At 40.7% G+C, this 25,060-nt stretch overlaps 1 protein-coding gene across 1 annotated transcript in view; it reads right to left on the bottom strand.

The window, feature by feature from the left end:
• The window catches only part of CAMTA1 (calmodulin binding transcription activator 1), a 916,345-nt gene that overhangs the window by 487,459 nt on the left and 403,826 nt on the right, over nucleotides 1-25,060 (bottom strand).

Here is a 25,060-nt window from a genome sequence, read left to right as displayed (position 1 = left end):
TCAGTGGACCTGGGAGGCGTTGCACAGTTTGCCTTCACAGTGTAAGGAAGAATAGAGTCCACAGTTGAAGACATTTGCAAAATTTTCAGTTTAACAGAATTGAACAGGCTTGATTCTGGACGGACTTCCTCTTTCAAAGGCTCACACACCGTGAGTTCCCAAGAGCCATGGAACCACACTGCTCTTCAAAGCTTCCTGAGGACAAGGCCTCTGAGTCTATCTTTGACTCTCTGAGTCCAGTGGTTTGGGGCACAAGGTAGAAGAATGCAATATTCATTGAAAGTGCGAGTGAATGAAAGAATGAACAAGTAAATAAATGCCATGAATGGCAGCTCTGCCTAAAGGTAAAAAAGTAGGGCTCTGGGAGAAAAGCTCGCAGTGTCCGCAGTCACGGGGTTTTCCTATCATCCACAGCATCTCACCCAGCGCCCGCCCTCCTGGCTGCCTCAGTATTCCACAGGACGGATTCTGAGGACACCACATCGTTCATTTGGGCCACTGTCCTGTGGGCTTTCAGGGTCTCTCGCCTCTGGCTCTCCTGCCCGGCAGCCTCCAGAAGGGATTCCTGGCCAGAGCTGACTCTGACGCCCACTACTGAGAGGTGGGGGAGGCCACCTGGTCCTGTCCGAGGGTGGGAAGAGACTGTCGTGACTGAAACCTGCCCCTTCTCGTGTCCTCCTACTCTTGACCACGTCCCCGTTGTCCAGGCACGCAGGGATGCTGAAACCCCAAAGTGGAACGGTGGTGACAGACTTGAGGGGCTGGAGGGCGCTGAGTGGATGCCAGGGCACCAGCTCTTCACCTGACCCACTTCCTGAGAGCTGACACGCAGGGGTCACAGGGACCCTGACGCGCGCAGCTGCAGACCACCTCTTATGATGTCAGGGCAGCTCAGACTCTGCAATGTCCTTTCAGAGTCTGTCAGAGGCACCTGCCCATCCTCCAGAGGGGTCTGAAGCTCCAGAGCTGAGGTGGCCCCTTTTCTTGGAACCCACTGAGAACAGAGAAGGTGGGCAGCACCTCGAGGACAGCAAGTGACCAAACCCACCAGCGGGTATCCGGTGATCTGGATGCTCCTGCGAACGCGCACGGTGCCAGGAAGGAGGGTATGACCCAGGGGGAACAGAGGTGGGCCAGGACCCACAGGCCAGCGAGCAGGCGGGAGGGTGAGGCAGTGACCTGGCTGCTCCCACAGCAGAACCGAAGCTCCTTCAGAACGTGGATTTGGGGGCTTCCCTGGTGGCGCAGTGGTTAAGAATCTGTCTGTCAATGCAGGGGACACGGGTTCGAGCCCTGGTCTGGGAAGATCCCACATGCTGCGGAGCAACTAAGCCCGTGTGCCACAACTACTGAGCCTGCGCTCTAGAGCCCATGTACCACAACTACTGAGCCCACGTGCTGCAGCTACTGAAGCCCGCGTAATTAGAGCCCATGCTCCGCAACAAGAGAAGCCACTGCAATGAGAAGCCTGCGTACCACAATGAAGAGTAGCCCCCGCTCGCCACAACTAGAGAAAGCCCGCGTGCAGCAACGAAGACCCAACTCAGCCAAAAGTAAATAAATAAAATAAATAAATAAATAGGAAAAAACAAAACAGAAGGTGGATTTGTAAGTGGAGCTTCTACAGTGTGCTGTGCCTCTCTCCGTTGCTCATCTGGGGCCCCAAACAGATCCTTTATAAACTTTCCCTCTCCTTCCAGAGGCCTCGGTTTTCCTACTGTAACAACTCATAGGTGGTCTATTTTCAGAACAAAGATAGTCAATTCGTTCATTCCATGAACATTCTTAAGCCCCTGCAATGTGTCAGGCACTGGGCCCCTTCCCTGGCCATGCAGAGCAGAATGCGACTCAGGTTCTGGACCCTGCATAAAAATTCTGTCAAAACATGGTCGGATGGGGAGTAGTCCTTTCTGGATAAAGACCTGCAGACATGCACATGTCACAGCCACTAGATCACACTCTGGCAACAGAGCAGCACTGCCCCCTCCCGTGTGCCACACCAACATAACAGCCTCATCGGGTCCAACCAACGTTCCCCTCCCCCACCCCCCAAATGCAGAAACTGACAAGTCTCCAATATTTGCCTGAAGTATGAGAAAGGGCCGGCCCAGGAGATGAGATGTGGGTGGGCTTCCAGGGGAGGTGCTCAGCCGTCCTAAGAGAGCACACCTTTTTGAGCATGTCCTCAAGATTCATTTGTATACAATTAACATGAAAACTCTTTGATGATGACAAGCTTGAGTTACTATGGACTTGAAATTGATGGAACTGCACAATCTCTCAAAATTCTCTCTAGGTGTCTTCCCGGTAACCAAGGCATTGGTGGCCACAGAAATCCAATTCTCCCAGCTTGTCCCCCAAAACAATACAGATCAACAAGGAGAACGAATAAAACCACAAACAACCCACAGCTTTAACACGACTAGAAGACGGAGACACTATAATGTCAAATTACCTCTAAGTAGAAAGATAAACATCTGTTTCCAGTGAAGCTACTTCTTGAATTCCCACCCAAAACCTCTGTAGAGAGCAAAGGGGTGGGAAAAGTCCCAAAGCCACATTAAGTGAGAAGCAGACAATGGAGGGCTTGAAAATAAACCAAAACTACCTAGAGAAAGAGAAAGTACACCTTAAGTGAAAAAAAAAAAAAACTGGAAAAAGAATGCTGATAGACCAGAACATTGACCAGAGGGAAGGGTTTCAAGGTGGGCTTGGGAGGGGGAGAAGCGGGTGAGAAAGGAAGGGTGGGCATCATACAGAAAGTGTGCAGTAAGGGAGAGAAAGCAAGAGGTTGACATTTATGAATCTGCAAAACCAAACTAATAATAAAATAAATCCAAGGACACACTCCTCCCCTCCCCCTTTCCCCACCAAAAGCCAACCATTAAAGAAACTGCACTATGCTACACTAACAGAAGAGGGGGCGCTTGAACTAAAAATCACATGAACCACTCAAAAAGTCAGCCGGGCCTGTGAAATACAGAGGTGGGAGCATCTTCATCTATATAAAGGCTACTCAAAGAAGGAAGACGAAAATGAGAATCCAAATATTTCAGCTGATGAAAATTACTCCAAAAATACAACCATAAGGCAGGAGAAAAAAACCCTGAAACATAACACTGCAAATGGAATTAAAAACCTCAAAGAAGCATTTGAGAAAATATCCTCACAGCCTGAAACCAAAAGATCAAATAATTTACAAGGGCAAGGGATTTAGACTGTCATTAGACTTCTCAACAGCAACCTACAAAGCAGAGCAGCGATGGAGCAGCATTTTCATGAAACTCAAAGAAAGAAGGTGTGAATCAAAAAGTTTATATCTAGCAAAGCAGGTCTTCTAAAATCAAAGCCATAGAAAAAGGGTTTTAAACACACAAGAATTGAGGGAATAATGTACCCAGGAGCCAGCCCTTCTTAAGACATCTACTAGAGAATTAACTTCATCCAGCCAGGAGATAACGGAGGACTCTGGCAAATGGACTTATGGGGAACACTTTATATATTTAATTATAGATCTAAATTTAAAATGGGAAAAAGAATAAATAGGGAGAATACTTTACAGATTTTACATGTTTGGCCAAAGTGAAAATAGTGCAACTACAAAATGGTAGACAACAAAAGAAAGAAAGACAAAAACAGGATAAGCTCAATCATGGTTGTATAGGAATTTTATATAACATATACATTTCATATAATGATGGCTGTATAGCAAGTCAAGGGATTCCATAGCAACTGACAAACCAGACAGTAAAAGTTTACAGGGGACCAAAAAAAAATTTAAAGGTAACCATTAGAACAAAAATGAAAACTTTTATATATCAAAAGAAATTAAATAATAAATGAGCAAAGCAAATGTGTCATGTAGAGAAAGAAGTACAACAAATAGAACATAATACGTAGTATTTATAAAATATTATGAAAATATTAAGACCAAGCATATGAGTCATATAAATATTGAACATATATGTAATTGTGGACAGGCTTAACTCCCCTGTGAAAAGAAACAGATTTTTGATTTGGCTTAAAAAACAAGATTCAACTATATGTCATATACAAGAGGGACACTTTTAAAAAGGGATTCAGAAAGGCTGAAAATAAAGAGATAGGGAAAGATATATCAGGCAAATGGAAACAAAACAAGTATTGCAATCTTGATATCCAAGTTGAATAAACAGAATTCAAGGACAAAAAACACTAAACGTGGCAGACGTGTTCTAATACTAAAAAAAAACCCAAAAAACCCCACAAATACTAAAAAAGGTCATGTTTCACAATGAAAATATAATAGTAATGAATATCAATGCTCCAAGCAACACTAAAATTACCTTTATTAGTAGAAACTGTAGGAAATGAAAGGAAGTGCAGGTGGAAACACACTAATAATAGAACACTCTAACACACCACTTTCAGCACAAAAGAGACCAGGTAGACAAAAAGTAGGTAAAGATACAGAGTCCTAAACAACATAATCAATAAAGCAGATCATATGGAGATATTTATATATTTGATATTAGAGATTAAACCTTCTTATTAAGTGCACGTAGGATATCCACAGAAGTTGATCATGTATTAGATGACAAATAAATAATCAGTATGCCACATAAAGTAGAAATATTTCAAAGAATATTTTCTGATCACAGTGTAATAAAACTAGAAATTAATTTTTAAAATAAAGAAACTATTTGTGAAGATACAAAGGAGTATCTCTCTTCTGCACAAGAAAAAAAGGGAGAAAATGATAAAATATTAGCAAAAGAAACGCAGGACAGATAAAGAGAAAATGATGAGATTGGTTAGCTTCATGGTGGGAGAAGGGGGGCAGGAACACTGCTCTGAGTCCACCTTTTTTGCATAATTTTGACTTTTGCAACATGTGAATGTTTTATATACTTAAAAGAAACCAACAAAGATGGGGAGGGACCCTAAAATTGAACAGAAACGAAAAAACTAAAGAACCTAACTGTGTTATTTCCAAGAATAACATAACTAGAGTAAATGTGGGTGGGGAGAGAAAGATTAACCTGAGTAAACTTGAACTGAGTATTTCAACTTTTTGACCTCAGACTAAAGACCAAAAGTGCTATAAATCAATTCTGAACTCTAGTTATGCTTGTTTTCTTCTGTGGTATGGGTTAACTCTTATTTAACTACTTTGTATATATTTTAGGATTTGGAAAATAATGCATTCAGGAAAATTTCTCCTTGTTGGGGAAGGAGGTCCTGTATGTGGCAAGATGAAAGGCTAGAATGAACGCAAGGCGCTGGATTGGAGTTGGTATCATTACAAATTCATGGTCTTACACACACGCACGAGTGTATATGTGTAGAAACAGGTGTAAGTGTATATATATGTTTGTGTATTTATGAGTGTATACTCATGCATATGTTCTTAGCTCTTTCTATTAAGAGAGAGAACACCTAGGAGCCGGTGAGACAAAATGGTAGCAATGAATACACCTAGAATCCAGAAACCATTCTCTGCTAAAAGAAGCCAAGCCTCCTTCAAGAGAGAGCTAAGCCCAGGACTGGTGCAAGGAAAGTACAAAGCAACCTTGGAACAATTTGTTGTTCCAGAAAGTAAGGAAATGCTCAAAAATGGATGGAATAAATGAGTGACTGATATAATCAATGACACGAATGAATCTCAAAATCATTATGATGAGGATAATTCTTACACAGAAGAATACATACAGTACATGCTCCATTTACATGAAATCCCAAAATAAGCAAAACTAATTTATGGTGTGAACAAAATCAGAACAGTGGTCGCTCATGAGGAAGATGTGGACAAGGACTGAATGGAAAGGAACATGAATAAACTTCCTTGGGGATAATGGCAATGCTCTACATCTTGATATGGGTTTGAGTTACATAGGTGAATGCAACTGTCAAAACGCTATATAGGTAAATGCAGCTGTCAAAATGCATCAAGGGTACACTTAATATTTGTACATCACACTGTATATAAATTTTACCTAATAAAAGAACTGTAAAAAAAATTGATCTGTAGACAATATCATGTCTGCCAAGTGTTTAAGGATGTCTACAGCTTACTTTGAAATGCAATTAATAAATAAGATGGGGGCTTCCCTGGTGGCGTAGCGGTTAAGAATCCGCCTGCCAATGCAAGGGATATGGGTTCGAGCCCTGGTCCAGGAAGACCCCACATACCGCGGAGCAACTAAGCCCACGTGCCACAACTACTGAGCCTGTGCTCTAGAGCCCAAGAGCCACAGCTACTGAGACCACGTGCCACAACTACTGAGCCTGGGTGCTACAACTACTGCACGCAGCAATGAAGACCCAACACAGCCAAAATAAATAATAAATACATAATTAAATACATAAACTCTCTTTTTTAAAAAACGATGGATTTCTGGATGGTAGACGAGTAGGTATTTGATAAAGCAACCCGGGTAAAATGTTAATTAAAGAATCTAACTGACAGGTATATGCGTGTTCACCAAATATCGATTAACTTTCTGTATGTTTGTAAATTTTCAAAATAAAATGTCGTAGAAAGTATTATGGGGATTTGTCACAAGGACACAGCAGCCAAATTGAAGGTGCTCCCACTGGCCAAATCTGTGACAATACCATCAAAATAACTAGATTATAAACCACCGGACAAATATATAACCCACTGAATGTAACTTAGTCAATGTAACCCATTGAGTAAAACAGGAATACATGAGTAAATGTGGGTATAAATAAATGAGTAAATAAATAAATGTAAGAAAGCAAAAATTCTTCAATACAGTAGAAAGAACAAAGCAATAAATAAATTTAGAAAAAAACACCATCTGGCAAACATTATAATAATTAATTCAGACAAGAATTGTCAATGGACGCTAAAACAAGTGGGTAAAAGTTTAACGAAAAACAAGATGTTTACATAGACCTAAACTATCTCCTCACAAAATACTAATTAATTACAAAGGGGGGGGGGAAACTTTACACTTAGAATTGTACGAATACCATCTTAACCAATGATCAGCGTTCACAACTCCAGGAACAGGACAGCTGGTACCATGTGCTTCTTTTTTTTTTTTTTTTTTGCGGTACGCGGGCCTCTCACTGCTGTGGCCTCTCCCGTTGCAGAGCACAGGCTCCGGACGCACAGGCTCAGCGGCCATGGCTCACGGGTCCAGCCGCTCTGTGGCATGTGGGATCTTCCCGGACCAGGGCACGAACCCGCGTCCCCTGCATCGGCAGGCGGACTCTCAACCACTGCGCCACCCGGGAAGCCCCCATGTGCTTCTTACTAAGATGCACTGGAAGGACCCAACATGACTTCTGTGGTCTTCCTGCCTGAAATGCATATTCTGAGCCTAGTCATGAAGAAACACCAGACAAATCCAAATGAAAGGACATTCTTCAAAATAACTGGCCTGTATTCTTCAAAACAATGCCAAGGACATGAAAGACAAAGAAAGTCTGAGGAACTGTTCCAGATTCATGGATATTAAAGAGACATGGGAAGCAAATATGTGAGATTTTAGACTGGCTCTTATACCAGATGATGATGATTATGATGATGATGGTTATGTTTTGCTATAAAGGACTTTATTGGGACATAATTGGTTACAGGGAAAAAGTCTGTAGATTGGATAATGGCATTGTATCAGTGCTGTTCTCCTGATTTTGATCATTGTCCTGGGTTATGCAAGACAATGCCCTAGTTCTTTGGAAATACACACTGAAGTGCTTAGGAGTAATGGGGCATCATGTCTGAAACTTACTTTCAAATGGTTCAGAAAAAATGCGCATGCACACACCACACACACAGAGTGACAAAGCAAAAATGACAGCACGTTAACAATTGGGAAATCTAGATGAAAGTCATATGGGATTTCTTTGTACTATTCCTACAACTTTTCTGACATGTTTAAATTATTTCAAAATGTAAAAGCTTTTAAAATATAAAATAAAAAGAAAATGCTAGATAACGCAGGTTATTCTCTAATTCTAACTAGTCTCTCCTGGTCCAAAATGGCGAGGTGCCACCAAACCAAAAATCTCTAAAGATTGAGAGCTGCTGTGGCCACTTGACACACCCTGAAGGGACACAGCCTTCAAGGTACGAACCAGAAGCTAACCAACCGGGGTGACCTGCAGAGTAGATAGGCAAGCCTCTTGGGTTGAAGACAGGGGTTGTTTCATACATTCCTCTGGCCAATTCCAACAGACTGTTGCTGACAGATCCCTGAGTTCTCTCAGAGAGAGTGCCAAGGAACAGGCCTGCCAGCTGCCTCCCCTCCCGGTGCTGGAACCAACATCAAAGATGCAATTAATCATCCAAGGGCAAGGCTCCTCTATCTCCTACAGCCTTGGATACAAATCAACCCCAAAGTGTTAATAGATCAACAGTTATCTCTAATACCAAATACAACTTGCATTTGAGATGACATCTGCAATATTTTAAAAGCCAAAGTCTAAAACAACAAACTTGGCAGTTTTTCTGAGTAGCAATTAACACAGTGACTAATCCGATCAAAGAGACAGTAATTGGCATGGAGATATCCTTCTCACACCAGCAGCAGGTTGAAAACCTTAATCCTAACCTCTTTTTAACAGCACAGACTCTAGAGCATCTCTGCTCATCAAGGAAGCTAATGCAATTATTAAGGACAAGGGTAATTACCCTACAGTTTCAACAAAAAAATAAAAGTGTTCAAACAGCAGTCACACAGGAGAAGGACGGGAGGCTTGACTCACGGTTGAAGGCTATTTCTGTGTCATGGCCATCCTAACGTTAGGCTATGCGACCTCCAGGCCCTGCCCAGGGTAGAGGGTCAACCACAGCCAGTTCTGCCCAGCATCAGCCACTCCAGGCCACAGCTTCCTATACCAAGTTCCCAAGTGCTAATCTGGTTGCGTAGGAGGTCCCAAGGATGTAACATTTGGAACAGTTAACACATAGCATCAAGCTGGTCTCTTCAGTGTCTCTAGAACCCACTGTGTACATTCAAGTGATTCTCCCCAAGTGTGATGCCCTGGATTCTGTCTAAAGTCTACCCATCCTTCAGGACTCAGCTTAAGTTTTAGGGAGTGATCCTAAACAACTCCAGCCCTCAGTGAACCCTGAGCAATTTAAGCCCCTCTTGTCCAAACCATGATAGCAAAACAAAGAGGTGCCCTTGCTCATTCACTATATCTTGATTCATTATTGGCTTGATTTGCACCCTCAACAGAACCACAGGGCTTTCAAGAGTCAAAACCCTGCCCTGAGCAGCCTTCATATCACCTAGCACAGGACTAGAAAACAGGCAAAGTTCTGGCAATAAGTCAACAAGCTCTCAGATGCTCTGAGACACCCAGTGTTCTGCGGGGTAAAGAGAGAAGGAGGTTCTTTGCGTGTGTGTGGCTGACAGGATAATTGTAGGACATTCAGTGAAGCCCACAATATATGTTTAACACATGATCAGTGAATCAGTAAATGAACAAGTGAACAAACCAAGTAGCCCAGGTCAGTTTGCTTGGTAGGTTAGCAAGTGGACCTGGCAAGGTCATGGTTACAGACAAGATGTCTGCACAAGCCAGCTGGACTTCCCTGAGAGCACTGCATGGCAGTAGCCCAGTCTACACCTGCAATGCTGCCCAGCTGCCTGGAGGGTGGGCTGTCGGCCGCAAGAGGACCAGAAGATAGATGGAGAGGTTTCCAACTCTGAAAGGATATGTCATTCTTAGGTAAAATGGATGAGGTGGAATTTTATTGAGCATGCAAACTTCTTACCCCTAAGCTATGACCAAACCTTAGTCATCACCCCAGTCTTGGTTAGCAGCAGAAGGAGGAATTGCTAATTGAGGAAACAGCTGGACTCTGGGTGTGGGGGCCCTTCGCACTGAGAAGCCCAAGAGAGGAAGCAGGGCCCTTGACACCAAAAGGAAGGGAAGACCTCTGCTCTCAGGAAGGCTGGAGAGATCAAGTCAGGGCTTCAATCCTGGAGGGACCAGGAGCTCAGCATCAACTACAGCATGGGGAGAACCACAGAGCCAGCGACCTGGTCACGAGAAACAAAGACGCTTCAAGCACCTGGTGCAACGTCACAGTTGGACAAGCCACCAGATCTCCTGACGCGGGATCCTGAAGTCTGCACACTTAGGAATAAGGCTGATCCTAGGTCCACCCACTAGAGGTTAAATTCGGCTCAAAGGTGAAATTTAAGTTGCTGGTGACTGTACAGATTAGAAAGACAAAGGAGATCTTTTAGATGGTGTATACATTTTTCTTAGGATGAACTTAGCCTGTTTAAAACTAGAAGAAGAAAACTCAGTGACAGCTTTTCCTCCTGAATTTGTAATATCAATATAACATGAAGGAAGAGATATGTTCTTTTCTTTTTACATTCATTTTTATGTAGACCTTTCTGTCTGCATCAGTGACCTGGCACTTAACTTCCTCACAGGGTATCTTTGGTGTCATCTCATGGTATCTTCTAATGTTAACGTGTCTTCTTTTCCAATTAGGTTACAAGCCCCTTGAGGGTGTGGGAACTGGGTCTACTTCATCACTAAACCCTGTACAGAGCCTAGCAAAGTGCCAGGTACAGGTTATGACTCGATTAGTGCTGATTGTTGATAATTATATACCAGTTATAAATGCAAGTCACTCAGCAAAGAAACACCAGACCCGAGGCTGAGCATTCCTCGTCTAATAAAGGATACACTTAATTGTTACAGAAGTGCCTTTCCCAGGTTTCCCTGGTGGCACAGTGGTTAGGAATCTGCCTGCCAATGCAGGGGACATGGGTTCGAGCCCTGGTCCGTAAAGATCCCACATGCCACGGAGCAACTAAGCCCATGCACCAAACCTACTGAGCCTGTGCTCTAGAGCCCATGAGCCACTACTGAGCCCATGTGCCACAACTACTTAAGCCCGCACGCCTACAGCCCGTGCTTCACAACACGAGAAGCCACCGCAATGAGAAGCCTGTGCACCGCAACAAAGAGTAGCCCCTGCTCGCTGCAACTAGAGAAAGCTCGTGCAGAGCAACAAAGACCCAACACAGCCAAAAATAAATAAATAAAATAAATAATTTTTTTTTTAAAGTGCCTTTCCCTCTCAGGCAGTTATGAAAGAGGCCCCACAGTTCCCAATTCCTATTAGCAGCTAAACATTTCTGAGTGGGAGGAGGGCACAGAAAGGAAGCAGGCATGGAGGTGTGCAGCCTGCGGAGAACTGTCCTTGTGGGAGGGATCATTTGGCTCAGAATTTAAAACCAAAAACTTAAGAAAAGTCATTTAAAGCTATGCAACTACACCACTTGTTACCCATCAGACTGACAAAATTTAAGGATTAACAATAGCTAATGCTGGCAAAACCATGAAGCAAAAGGGAGTCATACACTACAGATGGGAGTGAGAACTGATATAACCACTTTTGGAAACTACTTGGCAATTTTGACAAATAGGAAACAATCTAAATGTTCATCCACATACGAATAGATAAATATACTCTGGTATATTCATACAATGGAATAAAATACAGTAGTTAAAATTAATAAACTAGAATTACAAGCATCCACATAGATGAATCTCATGATAATATGCTGGAAAAAACACATTAATAACTCAAACCCCAAAAAAGAGGATTCAGTAAAGTAGGAGAATATAAAATTAACATTCAGAAATCAATTCCAGAGAGAAAATCCCAGTTACAATAGCAACAAGATAAAATACATAGGAATAAACTTAGTAAGAGATGTAGAAAACCACTATGAGGAAACTTTTTTAAACACAAAACACAAAAGTATTTTTGAACAAATGGGAAGATGTACGTTGATCTTGGGTAGGATAATTCAATATCATTAGGATATCAGTTCTTCCTAAGCTAATTTATAAGTTTAATGCAATTTTATGAAGCTAGACAAATTGATACTAAAGTTCAGATGGAAAAATAAACTTTCAAGAATAGCCGGGGGCGGGGGGGGAAGGACAGCCAGGAAAACATTGAGAAAGAAAAGCCTCAATGGGGGCGTAAGCCTTACCAGACATTAAAAATACTACAAAGCCTCCATAATTAAAACAGTGTGGCATGGGTGTATCAACAGAGAAGTAGAAGAAGTTCAAATATAAATGCAGCTATATTTGGAAATTTTGTATATGATAAAGTTGGCCCCTCAAATCACTGAAGCAAAAAGGGACTTTTTGATAAATGTTGCAGCTAACAATTTAGAAAACTATAAAATTTCATCCATGCCTCACATCAAATACAAGAATAAGTTCCAAATGGATCAAAGAAGTAAACAGAAAAACTAAAACCATACAAGTACTAAAAGGAAATGTGGGTGAATTCCTTTACAATCTGAGTGTAGGTAAAGATTTTATTACTATGATTCAAAACTACATATGCAGTAAAAGAAAATATTGATAAATACGACTACATAAAATAAAAACATTTTGCACCTGAGACACATTTTGGATTCAAAGATACAAATAGATTGAAAAGAAAAGGGTGGGCAAAATATATCATGCAAACAGCAACCACAAGAATGTTGTCGGTGGAAATCTACACTAATATCAGACAAAATAGACTTTAAATAAAGACTGTTACTAAAGATAATGAGGGACATTTCCTAATGAAAAAAGGGGCAACACATTTATAATAACAATTATAAATATATATGCACCTAATAATGGCACCAAAATACATGAAGAAAAAGACTGACAGAATTAAAGGTAGAAATAGACAACTCTACAATAGTATTTGGAGGCTTCAATATCCTACTTCCAATAATGGGTAGAACAACTAGATAGAATATCAACAAAGAAATGGAAGACCTGAGTAATACTATGAACCAACTAACCTAACAGACATCTTCAGAATACTCCACTCAACAACAGACTATAGGGCACATGGAACATTCTCTAGGATAGACCATGTGCTAGGCCATAAAAAACCTCAATAAATATAAAAGAATAGAAATAATACAAAGTATGTTCTCCGACCACAATGAAACTAGTTTAGAAATAAATAGCAAATAAATGGGGGAAACTCACAAATACATGTAAATTATAAAAGACAATCCTAAATAACCAACAAGTTAAAGAATAATTAAAATAGGAAATCAGATAATACATTGTGATGAATGAAAATGAAAACAGAAGATATCAAAACTTATGGGAAGCAGCAAAAGCAATGCTTAGAGGGAAATACATAGACAAAAAAAAATCTCAAATCAATAACCTAATCTTCCACCTTGAGACAGGAAAAAGAAGAGCAAAATAACCCTAAAGCAAGAAGAAGGAAAGATATATTGACTTGGCCAGAAAGTTCGCTCGGGTTTTTCTGTAAGATATTACAGAAAAACCCAAGCGAACTTTTTGGCCAACCCAATAATAAACATGAAAGTGAAATTCAATGAAAATAGAGGACAGAAAAACCGAAAAAAAATAATAAAATCTAGTTCTTTGAAAAGATAACAAAATTAACAAATCTTTACCTACACTGACCAAGAAAAAAAAGAGAGATGACTCAAATAACTAGAGTCAGAAATGAAAGAGGGGACATTACTATGACCTTACAGAAATAAAAAAGGATTATAAAGGAATACTATGAGCAACTGTACACCAACGAACTAGATAACAGATGAAATGGACAAATTTCTACAAAGACACAAACTACTAAAACTGACTCAAGAAGAAATAGACAATCTGAATATACCTGTAACAAGTAAAGAGACTGAATTAGCAATGAAAAAAATACCCACAAAGGAAATCCCAGGCCCAGATGCCTTCACCACTGAATTCTCCCAAATATTTAAAGAATAATAATCCTTATTAATTCTTCATAAACTCTTCCAAAAATTGTAAAAAGAATACTTCCCAACTCACTTTATGGTACTAACATAACCCTGATAACAAAACCAGACAAAGACATCACAAGAAAACAAAAGTACTCACCAAGACCTCTTATGCATATGCATGCAATAAGCCTCAACAAAGTACTGACAAACTGAATCCAGCAGCATATAAAAAGAATTATACACCATGACCAAGTGAGATTTACACCAGGAATTCAAGGTTAGTTCAGCATCTAAGTAATACATCAACTATTAATAAATAATTCATTATATAAATAGACTAAAAAAACCTCATGATTATCTCAATAAGCACAGAAAAAAATTTGACAAAATCCAACATGATAAAAAAAAATTCAGCAAACTAGAGAGGAACTTCCTCAACCTGATAAAAGGCATCTACAAAAGGATCTACAGTTAACATCATATTTAATGGTGAAAGACTGGATACTTTCCCCATAGGATCAAGAACAAAACAAGGATATCCACTCTCATCACTACTATTCAATATTGTACTGAAAGTTCTAGCCAGCGTGACTAGGCAAGGAAAAGAAAAATAGGCATCCTGATTGGAAAGGAAGAAATAAAACTATCTATCTGCAGATGAGATGATCTTATATAGAGAATATCCTAAGGAATCCGCTTTTTAAAAAAACTATGAAAACTAATGAACAAGTTCAACAAAGTTGCAGGATTCACGGTCAATATACAAAAATCAAATGTATTTGTATACAACTGCAATGAACAATCTGAAAATAAAATTAAGAAAATTCCATTCATGATAGCATCAAGAAGAACAAAATACTTAGGAATAATTTTTAACAAGAAATATAAAACTACACTGTGAAAACTAGAAAACATTTTTGCAAGAAATTAAAGACCTAAATAAGTGGAAAAAGGTTAATGTTCATGAATCAGACAACTTAACATTAAGATGGCAATACTCTAAATTGCCGTACAGATTCAACAATCCCTATCAGAATTCTATCTGACTTTTTGGAAGCACTGACAACCTGATTATAAAATTCATATGGAATTGCAAGGGATACAGAAGATCCAAAACAATCCTTTAAAAGAACCAAGTAGGAGGACTCACACCTCCAAAATTGAGAATTTACTACAAAGCAATGATAATCAAGACAGTGTGGTACTAGTACAAGGACAGACGTATAGATCAACAGAATAGAATTGAGAGTCCAGAAGTAAACCCATACATCTATTGCCAACTGATTTTCAAAAAGGGTGCCAAGACCATTCAATCAGGAAAGAATAATCTTTTCATCAAATGGTGCTGGGACGACTGGATAGCTACATGCAAAAGAATGAAATTGGACCCTTACCTCACACCACATACAAAAATTAACTCAAAGTGAATGAATCAAAAGATCTAAATGTAAGAGCTAAAACTGTAAAACAGAGCTACACGTGGAACAACTCCTACAGAACACCTACTGAACGCTGGCAGAAGACCCCAGACCTCCCAAAAGGCAAGAAACTCCCCACATACCTGGGTAAGGCAAAGCGGAGAGATCCTCACACAGAGGATCGGTGCCGAGCGGCACTCACCAGCCCGAGAGGTTTGTCTGCTAGCCCACCGGGGCGCGCAGCGCTGGAAGCTGAGGCTCGGGCTTCGGTCAGAGCGCAGAGAGAGGACGGGCTGGCGGCGAGAACTCAGCGTGAAGGGGGCTAATGTGCCACAGCTAGCCGGGAGGGAGTCCAGGAAAACTCTGGAGCTGCCGAAGAGGCAAGAGACTTTTTCTTCCCTCTTGGTTTCCTGGTGCGCGAGGAGAGGGGATTAAGAGCGCTGCTTAAAGGGGCTCCACAGACGGGCGCGAGTCGCGACTGAAAGCGCGGAGCCCAGTGACGGGCGTGGGACGCTGGGGCTGCTGCTGCTGCCGCCAAGAAGCCTGTGTGCGAGCGCAGGTCACTGTCCACACCGCCCTTCCGGGAGCCTGTGCAGCCCGCCACTGCCGGGGTCCCGGGATCCAGGGGCGGCTTCCCTGGGAGAACGCACGGCGCGCCTCAGGCTGGTGCAACGTCACGCCGACCTCTGCCGCTGCAGGCTCGCCCCCCACTCCGTGCCCCTCCCTCCCGCCCGGCCTGAGTGAGCAAGAGTCCCCGAAGCGGCTGCTCCTTTAACCCTGTCCTGCCTGAGCGAAGAACAGACGCCCTCCGGCGACCTACACGCAGAGGCGGGGCCAAATCCAAAGCTGAGACCCAGGAGCTGTGAGAACAAAGAAGAGAAAGGGAAACCTCTCCCAGCAGCCTCAGAAGCAGCGGATTAAAGCTCCACAATCAACTTGATGTACCTGCATCTGTGGAATACATGAATAGACAACACATCATCCCAAATTGAGGAGCCGAGAGTCAGTGCTGTGCCTCTGAGGTGGGAGAGCCAACTTCAGGACACTGGTCCACAAGAGACCTCCCAGCTCCACATAATATCAAACGGCAAAAATCTTCCAGAGATCTCCATCTCAACACCAGCACCCAGCTTCACTCAACGACCAGCAAGCTACAGTGCTGGACACCCTATGCCAAACAACTAGCAAGACAGGAACACAACGCCACCCATTAGCAGAGAGGTGGCCTAAAATCATAAAAAGTCCGCAGACACCCCAAAACACACCACCAGACGTGGACCTGCCCACCAGAAAGACAAGATCCAGCCTCACCCACCAGAACACAGGCACTAGTCCCCTCCACCAGGAAGCCTACACAACCCACTAAACCAACCTTAGCCACTGGGGACAGACACCAAAAACAACGGGAACTACGAACCTGCAGCCTGCAAAAAGGAGACCCCAAACACAGTAACATAAGCAAAATGAGAAGACAGAAAAACACACAGCAGGAGAAGGAGCAAGATAAAAACCCACCAGATCTAACAAATGAAGAGGTAATAGGCAGTCTACCTGAAAAAGAATTCAGAATAATGATGGTAAAGATGATCCAAGATTCTATTTCCCAGATCCAAAATCTTGGAAATAGAATAGACAAAATGCAAGAAACAGTTAACAAGGACCTAGAAGAACTAAAGATGAATCAAGCATCGATTAAAAACACAATACATGAAATAAAAAATACTCTAGATGGGATCAATAGCAGAATAACTGAGGCAGAAGAACGGATAAGTGAGGTGGAAGATAAAATAGTGGAAATAACTGCTGCAGAGCAAAATAAAGAAAAAAGAATAAAAAGAACAGAGGACAGTCTCAGAGACCTCTGGGACAACATTAAACGCACCAACATTCGAATTATAGGGGTTCCAGAAGAAGAAGAGAAAAAGAAAGGGACTGAGAAAATATTTGAAGAGATTATAGTTGAAAACTTCCCTAATATGGGAAAGGAAATAGTTAATCAAGTCCAGGAGGCACAGAGAGTCCCATACAGAATAAATCCAAGGAGAAATACGCCAAGACACATATTAATCAAACTGTCCAAAATTAAACACAAAGAAATCATATTAAAAGCAGCAAGGCAAAACCAACAAATAACACACAAGGGAATCCCCATCAGGATAACAGCTGATCTCTCAGCAGAAACTCTACAAGCCAGAAGGGAGTGGCAGGACATAATTAAAGTGATGAAGGAGAAAAACCTGCAACCAAGATTACTCTACCCAGCAAGGATCTCATTCAGATTTGATGGAGAAATTAAAACGTTTACAGACAAGCAAAAGCTGAGAGAGTTCAGCACCACCAAACCAGCTTTACAACAAATGCTAAAGGAAGTTCTTTAGGCAAGAAACACAACAGAAGTAAAAGACCTACAATAACGAACCCAAAACAATTAAGAAAATGGGAATAGGAACATACATATCGATAATTACCTTAAATGTAAATGGACTAAATGCTCCCACCAAAAGATACAGATTGGCTGAATGGATACAAAAACAAGACCCATATATATGCTGTCTACAAGAGACCCACTTCAGACCTAGAGACACATACAGACTGAAAGTAAGGGGATGGAAAAAGATATTCCATGCAAATGGAAATCAAAAGAAAGCTGGAGTAGCAATTCTCATATCAGACAAAATAGACTTTAAAATAAAGACTACTAGAAGAGACAAAGAAGGACACTACCTAATGATCAAGGGATCGATCCAAGAAGAAGATATAACAATTGTAAATATTTATGCACCAAACATAGGAGCACCTCAATACATAAGGCAAATACTAACAGCCATAAAAGGAGAAATCGACAGTAACACAATCATAGTAGGGGACTTTAACACCCCACTTTCACCAATGGACAGATCATCCAAAATGAAAATAAATAAGGAAACACAAGCTTTAAATGATACATTAAACAAGATGGACTTAATTGATATTTATAGGACATTCCATCCAAAAACAACAGAATACACATTTTTCTCAAGTGCTCATGGAACATTCTCCAGGATAGATCATATCTTGGGTCACAAATCAAGCCTTGGTAAATTTAAGAAAATTGAAATTGTATCAAGTATCTTTTCCGACCACAATGCTATGAGACTAGATATCAATTACAGGAAAAGAGCTGTAAAAAATACAAACACATGGAGGCTAAACAATACACTACTTAATAATGAAGTGATCACTGAAGAAATCAAAGAGGAAATTAAAAAATACCTAGAAACAAATGACAATGGAGACACGACGACCCAAAACCTATGGGATGCAGCAAAAGCAGTTCTAAGAGGGAAGTTTATAGCAATACAATCCCACCTTAAGAAACAGGAAACATCTCGAATAAACAACCTAACCTTACACCTAAAGCAATTAGAGAAAGAAGAACAAAAACATCCCAAAGTTAGCAGAAGGAAAGAAATCATAAAAATCAGATCAGAAATAAATGAAAAAGAAATGAAGGAAACGATAGCAAAGATCAATAAAACTAAAAGCTGGTTCTTTGAGAAGATAAACAAAATTGATAAACCATTAGCCAGACTCATCAAGAAAAAAAGGGAGAAGACACAAATCAATAGAATTAGAAATGAAAAAGGAGAAGTAACAACTGACACTGCAGAAATACAAAAGATCATGAGAGATTACTATAAGCAACTCTATGCCAATAAAATGGACAACCTGGAAGAAATGGACAAATTTTTAGAAATGCACAACCTGCCGAGACTGAACCAGGAAGAAATAGAAAATATGAACAGACCAATCACAAGCACTGAAATTGAAACTGTGATAAAAAATCTTCCAACAAACAAAAGCCCAGGACCAGATGGCTTCACAGGCGAATTCTATCAAGCATTTAGAGAAGAGCTAACACCTATCCTTCTCAAACTCTTCCAAAATATAGCAGAGGGAGGAACACTCCCAAACTCATTCTACGAGGCCACCATCACCTTGATACCAAAACCAGACAAGGATGTCACAAAGAAAGAAAACTACAGGCCAATATCACTGATGAACATAGATGCAAAAATCCTCAACAAAATACTAGCAAACAGAATCCAACAGCACATTAAAAGGATCATACACCATGATCAAGTGGGGTTTATTCCAGGAATGCAAGGATTCTTCAATATACGCAAATCAATCAACGTGATACACCATATTAACAAATTGAAGGAGAAAAACCATATGATCATCTCAATAGATGCAGAGAAAGCTTTCGACAAAATTCAACACCCATTTATGATAAAAACCCTGCAGAAAGTAGGCATAGAGGGAACTTTCCTCAACATAATAAAGGCCATATATGACAAACCCACAGCCAGCATCGTCCTCAATGGTGAAAAACTGAAACCATTTCCACTAAGATCAGGAACAAGACAAGGTTGCCCACTCTCACCACTCTTATTCAACCTAGTTTTGGAAGTTTTAGCCACAGCAATCAGAGAAGAAAAGGAAATAAAAGGAATCCAAATTGGAAAAGAAGAAGTAAAGCTGTCACTGTTTGCAGATGACATGATACTGTACATAGAGAATCCTAAAGATGCTACCAGAAAACTACTAGAGCTAATCAATGAATTTGGTAAAGTAGCAGGATACAAAATTAATGCACAGAAATCTCTGGCATTCCTATATACTAATGATGAAAAATCTGAAAGTGAAATCAAGGAAACACTCCCATTTACCACTGCAACAAAAAGAATAAAATATCTAGGAATAAACCTACCTAAGGAGACAAAAGACCTGTATGCAGAAAATTATAAGACACTGATGAAAGAAATTAAAGATGATACAAATAGATGGAGAGATGTACCATGTTCTTGGATTGGAAGAATCAACATTGTGAAAATGACTCTACTACCCAAAGCAATCTACAGATTCAATGCAATCCCTATCAAACTACCACTGGCATTTTTCACAGAACTAGAACAAAAAATTTCACAATTTGTATGGAAACACAAAAGACCCCGAATAGCCAAAGCAATCTTGAGAACGAAAAATGGAGCTGGAGGAATCAGGCTCCCTGACTTCAGACTATACTACAAAGCTACAGTAATCAAGACAGTATGGTACTGGCACAAAAACAGAAAGATAGATCAATGGAACAGGATAGAAAGCCCAGAGTTAAACGCACGGACATATGGTCAACTTATCTTTGATAAAGGAGGCAGGAATGTACAGTGGAGAAAGGACAGTCTCTTCAATAAGTGGTGCTGGGAAAACTGGATAGGGACATGTAAAAGTATGAGACTAGATCACTCCCTAACACCATACACAAAAATAAGCTCAAAATGGATTAAAGACCTAAATGTAAGGCCAGACACTATCAAACTCTTAGAGGAAAACATAGGCAGAACACTCTATGACATAAATCACAGCAAGATCCTTTTTGACCCACCTCCTAGAGAAATGGAAATAAAGACAAAAATAAACACATGGGACCTAATGAAACTTAAAAGCTTTTGCACAGCAAAGGAAACCATAAACAAGACCAAAAGACAACCCTCAGAATGGGAGAAAATATTTGCAAATGAAGCAACTGACAAAGGATTAATCTCCAAAATTTATAAGCAGCTCATGCAGCTCAATAACAAAAAAACAAACAACCCAATCCAAAAATGGGCAGAAGACCTAAATAGACATTTCTCCACAGAAGATATACAGACTGCCAACAAACACATGAAAGGATGCTCAACATCTTTACTCATTAGAGAAATGCAAATCAAAACTACAATGAGATATCATCTCACACCAGTCAGAATGGCCATCATCAAAAAATCTAGAAACAATAAATGCTGGAGAGGGTGTGGAAAAAAGGGAACACTCTTGCACTGCTGGTGGGAATGTGAATTGGTACAGCCGCTATGGAGAACGGTATGGAGGCTCCTTAAAAAACTACAAATAGAACTACCATATGACCCAGCAATCCCACTACTGGGCATATACCCTGAGAAAACCATAATTCAAAAAGAGACATGTACCAAAATGTTCATAGCAGCCCTATTTACAATAGCCTGGAGATGGAAACAACCTAAGTGTCCATCATCGGATGAATGGATAAAGAAGATGTGGCACATATATACAATGGAATATTACTCAGCCATAAAAAGAAATGAAATTGAGCTATTTGTAATGAGGTGGATAGACCTAGAGTCTGTCATACAGAGTGAAGTAAGTCAGAAAGAGAAAGACAAATACTGTATGCTAACACATATATATGGAATTTAAGAAAAAAAAATGTCATGAAGAACATAGGGGTAAGACAGGAATAAAGACACAGACCTACTAGAGAATGGACTTGAGGATATGGGGAGGGGGAAGGGTAAGCTGTGACAAAGTGAGAGAGCGGCATGGACATATATACACTACCAAACGTAAGGTAGATAGCTAGTGGGAAGCAGCCGCATAGCACAGGGAGATCAGCTCGGTGCTTTGTGACCGCCTGGAGGGGTGGGATAGGGAGGGTGGGAGGGAGACGCAAAAGGGAGGGGATATGGAAACATATGTATATGTATAACTGATTAAATTTGTTATAAAGCAAAAAAAAAAAAAAAGAAAGATGAGTGAGAAAATCCAAGTATTGTAGCAAGGAATAATAAAGCATGTTTAAATTTAAAAAAAAATAAATAAATAAAACTGTAAAACAGAAGTAATCTTCATGACCCTGAATTCCGCAAAGCATTCTTAGATATGACACCAAAAGCATGCGCAACAAAAGAAAAAATAAATTGGACTTCATCAAAATTTAAAATTTTTGTGCTTCAAAGGATACCATCAAAAAAGTGAAAAGACAACCCATGGAATGAGAGAAAACTTTTGCAAACCACATGCCTGATAAGGGACTTATATCTAGAAGGTACAAAGAACACTTACAACTTAATAATAAACAGATAAGGAGCTTTATTTTAAAACAGGCAAAGGATCTGAATAGACATTTCTCCAAGGAAACTATACAAATGGAAGATATACAAATATACACAACATTGGTCATCAGGAACATGTACATCAAAGCCATAATGAGATACCATTTCCCATCCACTATGATGTCTAGAATCAAAAAGTCAGATATTAGCAAGTGTTGATGGAGAAATTGGAACCTTCATACACGGCAGGTGGGAATGTAAAATGGTGCTGCCACGTTGGAAGAGTCTGTGCCTGGCAGCTTCAATTAAACATAGTTATCATACGACCCAGCAATCTCACTATGAGGTATACACCCAAGAGAAATGAAAAACATGTCTACACAAAATACTGTACACAAATGTTTATAGCATCGTTATTCATAAGAGCCATAAGGTGGAAACAACCGAAACGTCCATCAATAGACAAGTGGATAAACAAAATGTATGGAGGAATACTCTCAGCCATAAAAAAAAAGAATGAAGTACTGACACCTGCTACAACTTGAATGAACGTTGAAAACATTATGCCAAGAGGAAGTCCACATATCATGTGATTTTATTCACATAAAAGTCCAAAAGAGAAATAGAGAGAGACTGAAAGTGATTCATGGTCACATAAAACTGAGGGGTAAAAAGAACTTTGAAAGAAAAGAACTACATCAGACTAGTTCATCTTAAGAAATGCAATAGTGAATTGAAATATTTCATTAAAATTTTGATTTCTAAGTAAAAAAAAAAAAAGACTGAGGGGAGGGAGTGAGGGTGGGGAGGTAAGTGGGCTGACAGATAAATGACATGGGGTTTCTCTTTGAGGCAATGAACATGTTTAAAATTAATATCTGTGAATATACTAAAAGTCATTGAATTGTATGTGAGCTATATCACAAGAAAGCTGCTGTTAAACATTTTTAAATTTTAACTTTGATGAGAAACAAGATATTCACACAGTCCTCAAGTATTATCTTATGAGATACTTAACTAATTACAAAAAGGAAATAGCAAATTTACAATGGAGAAAACTAGCAGACACCACCTTAATCAAGTGATTAGATAACATCACGCAGCAATGAGGCAAACAGACATCGTGCACCTAGGAGACGCACGGAAAAGGCCATAGCGTTACCTCTGTGGTATTTTGGACAAAACTGTGCAACCTCATCTAACCATGAGCAAACGTCAGACAAACCAGAACCAAGAAGGCACCTACAAACCATCCTGTCAAACTCAAGAATGAAAGAAAAGACTGAGGAACAGTTCCAGATGAAGACACTAAATACCACTCGTGACAACTAAATGCAACCCATGATCCTGGATTGGATCCTGTACCAAAAAGAAAAAAAAAAACCTGTGGGAATTCCCTGGTGGTCCAGTGGTTAGGACTCCTCGATTCTACGGCAGGGGGCATGGGTTTGATCCCTGGTTGGGGAACTAAGATCCCACAAGCTGCGTGGCGCGGCCAAAAAAAAAAACTGTTTTGCTTTTGCTATAAAGAGCGTTTGTGGCACAATTGTTGACATTTCTATAAGGTCTGACGGTTAGATAATAGTATTATATCAATGCTGATTTCCTGATTTGGGTACTTATACTGTGCTCATGTAAAAGAATAGCCTTGGTCTTAGGAAGCATGCATGCACTGAGGTGTTTATAGGTAAGGGAACATCCTGTCTACAACTCATCTCAAATGTTTCAGAAGAAGATTAAAACGTTACATATGTACACTATTTCACATATGTGTGTGAGTATATATATATGCACACATACGGTGTGTGCATGTGTGCACACACAGAGAGAGAGAGAGAGAGAGAGAATGACTAAGCATATGTAGTAAAATGGTAACAACTGAACTCTGGTGAATATTTGTCCTATAAGTACAAGTGATATTTGTACTATTTTTTGCAACTCTGCAACATTTTGAAATTGTTTCAAATAAAAAAAATTTTAATTAAAAAAGTGTTTGCAGGGGCTTCCCTGGTGGCACAGTGGTTGGGAGTCCGCCTGCCGACGCAGGGGACACGGGTTCGTGCCCTGGTCCGGGAGGATCCCATATGCCGCGGAGCGGCTGGGCCCGTGAGCCATGGCCGCTGAGCCTGCGCGTCCGGAGCCTGTGTTCCGCAACGCGAGAGGCCACAACAGTGAGAGGCCTGCGTACCGCAAAAAAAAAAAAAAAGTGTTTGCAGTACATGCAGTGATTTACATAAAGTTTAAAAACATATGAAAGGAAATTATTCATTGTTTAAGAACATATCAATATATACAGAAACATTAATGATAAAGGTTAGCTCTGGGGAGGGCGGAGGAGAGTATACCATAGCTGTGATTTATTTGTCAAGCTAATGGTAGAATGGGGCTATGAATTTTATTATTATTTATATTTTATATATCTAAAATATTGAAAAATAATTTCTTAATTGGGATTCAAAAATACTCCTCTCCTTCGGCTACCACTCCCATCCCCTCTTCCATCTCCACTAACCTCCCCTCCTCTGATGACGCAGGGAATTCTCTCTCGCCCTCAGATATATTTCAAGAGCACTGAGAAACCCTCACCGCACACAGGAGATGGATTCCCTGCAGAAAAAGACTAAGGAGAGAGAGCACCACACACACATCGTTCTTCTTACGGAAAAGGAAGATGTTTCGCCAGACAGCAGCTGGACCTTTTGCAAAGGACCGGGGAGGGGAAGGCTCTGCACCATGGCTGGGAGTGTCCCAGTGGCAGGGGCAGGTGGCTTCCCAGCCTCAGGAGGGGGAGGCTGGCAGGGGATGCCCGGGTCTGGGGAGCAATATGGGGTTCCCACTGCTGCCCGAAAAGCAGGCATTCCCAGCAATACTAAGCCAGCAGGGCGTTCTCCTCCCTAAAATGGAGCTGCCACCAGCGCCGGCAGGTAATAAGGGAAGTGACATCTGCCTGAATGACAACTGGCCCTCTGGGCCGGCTTCCCTGACAGTCAGGCTGGAGGAGCCT

The sequence above is a fragment of the Mesoplodon mirus genome, assembly GCF_964341445.2.
Source record: "Mesoplodon mirus genome assembly, chromosome: 3".
In the NCBI taxonomy this organism is placed as follows: domain Eukaryota; kingdom Metazoa; phylum Chordata; class Mammalia; order Artiodactyla; family Ziphiidae; genus Mesoplodon; species Mesoplodon mirus.
Note: the sequence above shows the minus strand (reverse complement) of the source record. Positions and strands in the feature narration are given on the sequence as shown.